This window comes from Marmota marmota, unplaced genomic scaffold, assembly GCF_001458135.2.
Source record: "Marmota marmota marmota unplaced genomic scaffold, marMar, whole genome shotgun sequence".
In the NCBI taxonomy this organism is placed as follows: Eukaryota; Metazoa; Chordata; class Mammalia; order Rodentia; family Sciuridae; genus Marmota; species Marmota marmota.
The window spans coordinates 16,296,606-16,307,312 of record NW_025999982.1 but is presented as its reverse complement, the minus strand read 5'-3'; the positions used below and the strand labels follow the sequence as shown (position 1 = coordinate 16,307,312).

The following is a 10,707-nucleotide window of genomic DNA, read 5'->3' as shown; positions in this document are numbered from 1 at the left end:
ATGAATGCCAGTAGAGGGGGCAGAGAGAGAAGAGGGGAGGGGAGGGGAGGGGAGGGGGGATAGTAGAGGATAGGAAAGGCAGCAGAACACAACAGACACTAGTATGGCAATATGTAAATCAATGGATGTGTAACTGATGTGATTCTGCAATCTGTATATGGGGTAAAAATGGGAGTTCATAACCCACTTGAATCAAAGTGTGAAATATGATATATCAAGAACTATGTAATGTTTTGAACAACCAACAATAAAAAATTAAAAAAAAAATGATTGCTTGGGCAACATGATAAATTTACACCAAATATGAAGAAAACATTACATTTGTTTTGTTGAAAGTAAAATATTTTCCTTTTGATGACTTTAATACTGGTTGTTTTGATACCTATTATTTAAAAATTAACACAAAGTTTTTAGTGGGACGTTTGTTACAAGGGTTAAGAGCACCAACGATCAAAAAGCCAGTTTTTATACTTGAGTAATATAATCACATTATTCTACATTTATATATCATTCTCTGCCAGTGTTACTTCTTGTCAGTTCAGGGAAGACTGATGTTAATTTATGCATAGATATTAACCAGATGTTTACTTTCATACTGAAAAATCAAGATTTTATTATTTTATTCTAGCAACTGAACAATGTAAATAAACTTAAGAAAACATGCAAAAGCCTACCACAGTAAATAGACTGAAAGGTAAATACCCAGAGGATATGAAATAATATTAGCGCTAGTGACACAAACATCTATGGATCAGATATAGTAAATATAATTTTCAGAGAATGAGTGCTAGACTACAGTACTATAGTACCATGTTATTATTTGTTTTTCATTTCCTTTGGTCTTCATTTATGCTATCTTCCCCTCCAAGTCTTAGCCCATCAATATTAATTAAAGGTTTTTCAAAATCATGGTGTATATCTCTTTTCTTTATACAACTTCATCTCACCTAATTCCTTTTATATAATCTTCATAAAATTATGGTTTACTTTCAAAAACTTAGCACTTTATTCTGACTTACTGATCTTTTTGACCATGGAAGTTGAAAAACATCCATTTCTTTCAGCATAATCTCTAACCACAAAATAATAAAATGAATAGAATCTTTATGGAGATTATCAGTGTCTCATCAAAAAAAATTAAAAAGTCAAGATTAGGAGTTATGTCTAATCAGAAACACTATGTCTCACATTAAAATCTCACCCTAATTATAGTCTTTATAGAATTTATTGCTCTCTTCTACATTACTAAACCCTTCATACTGGTGGATGGGCTAGGGAATGAAAACATACATGGTAGGATATGGTCCATGTGTGAATGGCCTCACTCCTGGGAGTTCCTCAGGTTAAGTCCTTAGTATCCTCTACACAAGGGCTTTATAGAGATCCCTTCCAGGTTGTGCCGTTAAGTCTTCTGGGGATTTGCCTTTAAGCTGCTTTTTTGGTCAAGATAGCTCATTCTGGGTGAAGGGGTTGTTGCTGTGTAGACATCATAGTCATATGAGCTGGGAGAGAGATGAGTTTTTTTTTTTTTTTTAACTGCTACAGGGTGAAAGTGAAAAAGATGTTTCTTTGCCCTCAACATAGTGGAGCATGGAAATATTCAATAGGCATAAGAACTGACCCTGAAAATAAACAACAGTGTGTATACATTTAGCATATAGAGGAAAAACAGGAGCTACTGGTGAGAAGGAAATAAGAAGTGGGTACAGTGGCTGGTGCCTGTAGTCCTACTACTCAGGAAGCTGAGGCAGGAGGAGCCTGTGTCCAGGACTTTGAGAGCAGACTATGCAACATTTCAAGATCTCATCTCAAAAATGAAAGAAAAAGAAAAGGTATATTACTGTGTTTTTATATTTCCCCCCCCTTTCCTGCTTTCTATATATGATATAACATTGGTCCCTCTTCTTCACAATTGCTATTGTTCTAGCTACAGTCTTCTGCCTCCTCAGCCCCTTAATTGGTTTTAATGCCCAGACCTAGCACCATCTAATCCATTTACACGGTGAACTCAGAGCAAATCTGTTACACTCCCCACAATTTTTTTTCAAAGGTTCTGCATCATATGGAGGATACAGTATACCCTCTTAATTATGTTTTTCATTTAAAAAGGCTTTATTTAATATTTAGTGTATGAAAGGCATTACTGTAGCTGGTGGAGAAAAAAAGTGGTAAAAAGACAAACAGGCATCCATGACCTTCATAAGCCAGTCTCTCCTTACCTTTCAAATTCACATCAACCTTTGTCCTCTACACATTCTATGTTCTTGAAATACTGGATTACCTAAAGTTCACTGCACTGCCAAAGATTATGAATTTGCTCTTACTTTCTTTCAGCCTAGAATGCTGTAGTATTTTTTTGGCTAATTAAGCTAAGGCATTATCTGCAATATGCAGTTTCTATGTGCCAGACACGCAGACGGCTCTAAGGACTTCACAGAGAGAAGGAACTTTAATCCTAAAAATAACACCAAGAGGTAGGTAGTAATATTATCCTCATCTTATAGATTTGAATGTATATAGCCTACTTTCAAAGACTAAAATGTTTACAGACTCTCTGAACCTAGGAATTGAAATAAACAGCCTCATCAGTGATCCACCTCTTCTAGTTTATAAACTGTTCCAACATTAGCTCTGTATATTCCTAATAATTAGCACAGTCTTAGATTGAGCCCAATTTCATCACTTTACAGATGCGTAAATGGAGGTTCAGAGAAATGAAGAAATAAAGTGACTTGATTAAAATCCCACATAAGAAAACAGTAAATTCTTTGCCTAAATTACTAAATATATATTCAGCCTTAATATATAGAGCTTATCATTTAAAAATATTTTATATGTAAATTTCATTAATATATTTATCACATCATGTTGTTTTATTATAATAAATTCATAAGTGAGTTTAAAAGTTCTATTCTCCATACCATTTCTTACTTTTCAATTTACAATGGGGTCTTAAAATAAGAAACAAATCCCTGGTGGAAGTATTAACTGTAAGTAAATGACAGAATTTTATGTAGTTATTTAAATATATTTAAGAAATGTCAGAAGTCACAAGAGTAGTTATTTATGGTAGCTAGTACAGAATGGGAGTTAGAGGCAACCCTTTGTGATAGTCTTAATCCGAATGCCAATTACATAGTTTATTACTGTTGAAAAAAATACATCAAACTTTGCAACTATGATGTATGTGCTTTCTGTAAGTATATAAACATAAATAAAAAGTTAAAATGAGGTTATACCTAGTTTCTTTTGAAAAAAAAAAAAGGAGACAGGCTCAGAAATCATTAGATAAAAGAACTAGGGCATATCCTTGTATATGCAATACACTCAAATAGGTAAAAATTCCTTAGAACAAAGTCTAAACAGAAGTACAATAAAAATCAACTCCCATAAGTTTTAAAAGTATTATGATTTTATTCTATTAAACCTGGGGTTCTTGTCATCCATCTTTTCCCAAGCTACCCAGTATTTACTAGCTTAAAATGTTAAAAAGAAAAACAAAGAAGCTACAACTGAATCATTTCTGTAGCAATAATATAAAAGGTAATTTGATAACTAAAATTTGAGACTAAATTAATGAGTTAAATTTTACACAAAATACTCTGAACCCTTCCTCAACCTGAATAAATGACAAAAGAGAGCCCTGTATAACAGGGACTTCCTAAAAATTAAATGGCAAATCATGAAATTTGGAAACAGTGGTTTTTAAAACAAGAACACAATCACTCTTGATGACAATAGAATGTCTGGATTTTCTTCAAAGATTTGTCAGGAAAGGCTTCAAGCATTCAGAGAAGCAACATGCAAAACAAATGTTATGATGATTAGAACAGGTTAAATATTAGTGATAAATTACACACTCTTGTGGTAGAGATTTTCTCAGAGCACAGAAAAGATAGCATGCTGGCCATCTGTATCAATGTGAATGAACTTGTCAGCTCAGTTGCAACATTGTTGCTACTTTGTAGTACAGAAATAGAATGCCTAATCAGAAATATGTATTACCTCAGAGGGGGAACAAAAGTTTATAAGGCTATGCATGCCCCCTGTAGGTTAGGTACACAGCCTTTGGATGATAACCCACTGAGCCAGTGCTGGCATTAAACACTTTTGCTTCCTGCTAGTAGCCCTGGTGTCTCCTGTCTCTATCCGAGGATCCCACAACATTTCTCGGGGGCTCATGTCCGGGATTCAGAGAGAGTGATTTTTGCCTTCCTTGTGGCCATGGTGTGGGCTCTAGGACTTTGGATGAGGTGTCTTGGCCTGATGCCAACAGTCTGATCAATCTGTATGAGACAAGCCATCATCATGGCCTAGGGTAAGAATCCTGGGAACACAAAGGAACCTGGTAGGACCCAGGAACCAGTGCAGGGAGCAATGCCCATGGGATAGGTAGGAACTTGGCTCAAGAGGGATACCTGCCCTCAAGTGGTAGAGGGGGTGACTGAACACCTCACAGGGTTGCTGGTTATAGTCTTGATAGCATGAGACAAAACCGCAACTCTAAGATATTGGGCCAGTGATTCTGTAAATGGTGACTGAATGAGATGGACTGAGCCCAAAGCAAGTGTGGAGTCCTGATCCGCAGTTCTGTGCTGATACTTAAGCAGTTTCAGGCATGCCATGTTCTCTGCAAGGTCTACAGGTCTGGTCCAGGTGGAGGGTTTATACTGATTTGCCAATGCTAAGAGGCCCCTGAAATATCTCCAGCTGGAGACTGGACAAAGCATTGCTCACTGCCTCCTTCCCTTTTTGTGTGTGATTGTCATCTTTTAGGGGGAGGAAATGGGTGGTAAACAAAGTAAGCTCACCCCCTAGAGTGTATGGTAATAAGGCCCATTCTATCTGGGGATTCCAGGCCTTATGTCTCAGTGTATCCCCTGCTGCCACCTGCACCTGCAATCGAATCCCCACAAGAGGGCGCTTGGACCCCAGAAACTGTTCCTTGCAGGACGCTTCCAGAAATGCCCCTGCTGTAGCCATCCTGGAGCCACCTGTTTTAACACTCCCCCACACCCCCCATACTCGGGCCAGGAACACCTGGAGAATTTTACTAGCAGCCCCCTTCCTAATAGACACCAGGGTGCTCTACAGATGCCAGGAGAGAAACTCAAGGGCCCATCTGCTATAACCAAGATGTCCAAGTGCAAGAACGACAATGCACCTTCATGTATCAACCTTTACTAACACTGGTCTTCTAAATTAGAAAAATTACAACCCTTTTTCATATCAGTTTATGATAGATTTAATACATTCCATCATTCAGATCCACAAGTCCACATGCACTGCTTGTTGCAAGCTTCTCCTAACTTTGTTTAACACTGAAGAATGCTGCTGAATCAACCAGGCTGCATTAAAATGGCTAGAGGAGCATGCCCCAGAAGAAACAGATAATGTCCAGGCTTACACCCAGGGCCAATTCCTGGAGAATGACACTCCACTGGGACCTCAATACTGGCTGGGGATTCCAGATACTTCAGCATTACCAATAGGCCCTTCTAGGTGGTATGTAGAAAGGAGGGAAGATAGCCATGAACATGAGCAAGACCTCAGAAGTGATCTAGGGACCTCAAGAGAGCCCAAGGCAATTGTATGAGAGGCTATGTGAGGCATTCCATCTTTAAACCTCCTTTGACCCCAAAGCAACTGAGAATCAAAGGATGATTAATGCAGCCTTTGTTGGGTGGGCCCAGAGAGATATCAGATACAAATTATAGAAGTTAGAAGCCTCCTGGGATGAAAGTCAGGTAATTGCTAGAGGTTGCAATGAAAATATTTATCAATTTGGACCAAGAGGCCCAATGAGAAGCTGACCAAAAAATGAAGAATAAGGTAGAATAAATTGCAGCCAATTTATTCTAGTAGTGTCCTAATAGAACAACTAGGACACTCTCTGAGAAATGCCCCATTGGTACACAGCCAAAGCCAAAAGAGAATTCAACAAGATGGACCACCTCACCCAGAGATGAGACTGGAACAAAACCAGTGTGCTCATTGCTGTTGGAAAGGTCACTAGAAAAATGAGTGCCCCAATGGTTGGGAAGTTATTGCCTGATCCCAAGATGAAGGATATTACAACATCCATGATGACTATATGAAGCATCTGAGGATGATTTTGTTGTATTGACCACCATGGGAAACTGGAAGATAGACAGACTGGGCTCCATTTTGTTAGGCCCCTAGAATCTTATGGTCTGAATGACTTTGGGCGCCTGATATATGGACTTCACTGTTGACACCAGGGTAGAATATTCCATGGTGACTCAACCTATGGGTCCCCTCTCACAGAGACAAACCACTATTGTGGGGGGCCACAGGTAATCAAGCTTGCCTCCCCTTCTTACTGCCTTAACAGTGCAATTTAGGTGATCATGAAATTGTTTATAAATTCTTGTACCTCCCTGACTGTCCAGTGGCTCTGATGGTCGAAACCTGTTGGGAAAACTGCAGGACCAAATAACTTTCAACTCTCATGGCCAAGCTGCCCTGACCCTAGGCCTCCAGAGATCAAAATCCTGACTCTTGCAGTTCCCCAAGGAGAAGAGTGGCACCTCTACAGTCTCATAGAAAGACCACAATAGGGACATGAACTCCCTTCAAGATGCCTGGGGTGTGGGCTGGATAATCCTCCTAGGTTGGCTTGAAACATATCCCCTGTAGTAACAGAATTAAAACGAGAAGCTGAGCCTTCCCATCAAACACAATATTTCATTCATCACAAGGTGCAAATTGGAATCCAAAGATGCCTAGAGAGACTTCTAAAGTATGGAATTTTTTGACTCTGCAAGTCCTGGAACACATCTCTCCTGCCAGTCCAAAAGCCAGGAACAGATGACTATCAGCCAGTTCAAGATTTGTGAGAAGTAAACCAGGCTACTGTCACCCTACACCCACTTGTCCCTCATCCTTATTCTCTCTTGGGTCTTTTCTCCACAAAAGCTGCTTTTTTTTTTTTTTTCTTTTTTAACATGTCTGGACTGTTAAACCACGACACAAAGAAAAGACCACTGACTCCAATTTTAAATCAAATTAAAGCAAGCTTATATTGTGTACACGAGAGAGCTGGCCAGTGACTGCCTCATTCCAAAATGTAGGGCCTGAGGACAGCAGCCACTCTCCAGGAAGAAAGGTTTTTATAGCACAAAAAGTTATAAAGGGGGATGTCTTAGGAACTTACAGCTAACAGGGTTCTGGAAAGCATAATACAAAGGCAGATAGCAGATTAATGATCTACATTAACATGCTTAACATTTCAAAGTAGGGAGTAAATTGAGATTCCAACATCAGAATTTATGACGTGTCACTGAGGGTTTAGGGAGGGTTGTAATCTGGTCAGGGAGAGCCAGGCTGGGTAAGTTCAGAGCACCAGCAGGAATTCCAAACAAGTTTCACAGTATGGTCAAGCCAAATAGAAATCTTAGTATTTTATAGTAAAACAGAAATGAACTTTTCATGATTTTGTGACAATACCTGACTTCTCTATTTTAGCAAAACCCCCTATGAGACCACAAAGAGTATGTGTTGCGGGGGGCTGATAAGAGCACAATAAAGGGGAGATGTAGGCACAACAAAGGAAATTAAGCAGGTCCTCACTAATATGCCTCATTTGAGACTCCCAGACTTGTCCAAGCCTTTCTTTCTATACATACACGAGCGCCTCTCCAAACAGCTTGACTCTGTTGCCCAAGGCTGGCCATCCTGCCTATGGGCACTTGCAGCTATATCCTGCTTAGTTTCAGAGGCTGACAAACTAACTATGGGACAAAAATTAACAGTCTGGATGACACATTCAGTACTAACATTAATGGAGTATAAGGAGCAATATTGGCTGACTAACACCAAGATGGTCAAATATCAAGGGATGCTATGCAAAAATCCATGCATCTACCTGGAGGTAGTGAAGACTACCCCACCACCCTGCTACCCATCTGGCCAGGACAGCCAGATCATGTCTGTATTGAAGTCATGGACAATGTATTTTCCAGCCAATGAAACTTACTTAACAGACCAGCTCTCAAAAATCCTAATACTGGGTATTTCACCAACGATAGCAGTTTTTTGAAAGAGGGAGAACACTTTGCTGGATATACTTTGATGACCCTAAATTCTAACATCGAGGCAAAACCTCTGCCAAAATAAACTTCATCACAAAAGGCCAAACTTATTGTGCTGACCCGATAAGCTGGCAGCAGAAATATGTGTTAATATGTACACTGACTCTAAATATGTTTTCACCAATCTTCATGTAAATGGGGCTTTATATAAAGGGCCTAATCAACTCATGAGGGAAAGATATAAAGTATGGCAAAGAAATCCTTAACCTCTTAGATGCTGTGTGGGCCCCTAAGAAGGTGGCAGTCATGCATTGTTGGTGACATCAAAAGGGAAATGCCACAGTTGCTAAGAGAATCCATAAGGCAGACTGAGCTTGCACTCAGAACCAGTGCTTCTGACTGGTGCCCTATTCCCTACTACACTGGTGGAGTGGGACCCTAACTATTCACAACATGAGAACACTTGGTTTAAGACTGAAAATGGGAATTATCTCCCAGATGGATGGTGGAAATTTGAAGATGGCTAATGTAATGTTTACTCTAAATTTTCAACTGGATTACATTAAGAGATGTCTAAGATTAAGAGGCTTCTGGTGTGTCAATGAAGGTGTGTCTAGGAATGATTGGCATGTGGGATAGTGAACTAAAGTGGGGACTCTCCCTCTGTGAGGGCAGCACTGTCCAGTAGGCTGGAGACTTGGATGGAATAAAAGTTGGAAGAACACGGAAGCAGCAGCAGATGCAAGCTCCATTGTTCTTGAATGAGTTCTTGATTGCTGCTGCAATTGCCTGAGGACGTCTGACTCTAGCTCCTTCACTTTTTCAAAGTGGACTCTGTCAGTGATTATTCAGGGAATTTCTGAGCCTTCAGTCTAGGATTGGGGTGGCATCATTGATCCCTCTTGTTCTGAGGATTCAGCATCTTGGGACTGTACAGCTATGGTTCCTCCAGATGGCCATTGTGGGACTATTCATCTTCTCTTTGTGTAAGCCAATCTAATGAATCCCCTTTCTATAATCTCTTTCTCTCTCTCTCTCTCTCTCTCTCTCACACACACACACACACACACACACACACATCCTATTGGTCCTATTCCTCTAGAAAACCCTAATACAGCTGAATAGCCATTCCTGAGGCCCTTGTCCCAGCCTTTGTCAAGCAGTTCTGCTGGGGCACCCATGCTGGCTGGACGGCTCTTGAGGCCACACTGAGCTGACATTTTTATGTTCTCTGGCATGTCAGCATATCCCAAGTGTTGTGTGAACAATGTGAGACATGTGCTTGAAATGACACACACCAGGGACTTCAAGTCTTCCCTGGGATGCAAAGTGTTGGAGGGAGCGTATTTGAAAATTTAGTTGTGGATTTCGCTGAGCTTCTGCAGGTCCAAGGCTACATTTATGTTTATTTTTGTATGCACCTTTTCAGGTTGGGTAGAAGCCTTCCCTACTCACACACACAAAAAGCATTGGAAGTCTAGCTGCTCTTAAAGGAAATCATTTCTCAGTTTGAAATCCCAATCACCTTGGGATGAGATAAGGGACTGACATTCATGGCTGAGGTGGTGCAATTCATGACAAAGGAGTTAAAGATTATCTGAAAGTTACATGCTGTATACCATCCCCAGAGCTCCAGGAAGGTGGAAGCAATGAATTGAACTACAAACTACAACTAAGCAAACTGTGTTAGAAAACCCATCAACATTGGGATCAAGTGTTTCCAATTGCTCTGTTGAGAATTATGTTGAACCCTGCTAGGAAAACAGGTTTCAAATCCTTATGAAATTCTTTACGTGTGCCTTCCTCCCATTATAAGGGGTATATGAAGAGATCTAAAAGAACTGGGCAATATTACCTTGAGGCAGCAAATGTAGGCCCTTGGCTTAATCCTGATCACTATACATTGTTGGGTTAGGGAATCACTACTGGTAAGCCTGACCACAGATGCAGATCCATTTAAAGAAGAGGATTCTGTGTGAGTAAAGGAATGGAATGTTCAATCCCTAAAACATCATTGGAAGTGTCCATTCACTATTATTTTATCCACCTCTACTGCAGTGAAGGTGGCCAAAGTGTTCCCTTGAATTCAGCACAGCAGAGTGAAACTAACCTCTTAGGATCGGGAGTGCATTCCCAATCCTGTGGCACTGTGCAAATTGACCTTCAGAAACAAGCAAGCTGCACCCTGAGAGGCCCCTGAGGACAACAGCCCTGATTTAGTCACTCTGAAAGCTGACTAATCTATGCATGGCAGAAACTTGAGGAATAGACTGCCAGCTGGGATAAACAAACTATTCTTATTTTCTGTATTGCTGTGATGCTTTGGCACCTCCACCCTTTATCCTCTCTGCTGCCACAGTCTTAGCTTTAGTTTTTGCTGTAGGATTAACAGCAACTGGTCCAGCTGATTGGCATTTAGTTGAAAAGCTTTTGTTTACAGTCTTTTGCCTCTTTTTGGTAGGATGTTTTATTGTTATTGGCTGTGTCTGATCTGGCTCTCACTTACAGACCTAAATCCCTCCCCTTCTGACCCATGTCTTTACAGGACCCAATCAGGCCAGGAAATCACAATTCCACTTTATCATACCCATTTCTCCTGCCAAGGAATAATCTCAGGGACCTGCAAACAAATAAGACTACCTATTCTATCTGT

At 40.2% G+C, this 10,707-nt stretch overlaps 1 long non-coding RNA gene across 1 annotated transcript; it reads left to right on the top strand.

Moving 5' to 3' along the window:
- The first annotated feature begins 1,546 nt into the window (after positions 1-1,546).
- On the top strand, positions 1,547-3,374 carry LOC125617480. Its single transcript, XR_007348508.1, has 2 exons — positions 1,547-1,832; positions 2,335-3,374. It is a non-coding gene; the product is annotated as an uncharacterized LOC125617480 (long non-coding RNA).
- Positions 3,375-10,707: the final 7,333 nt, after the last annotated feature.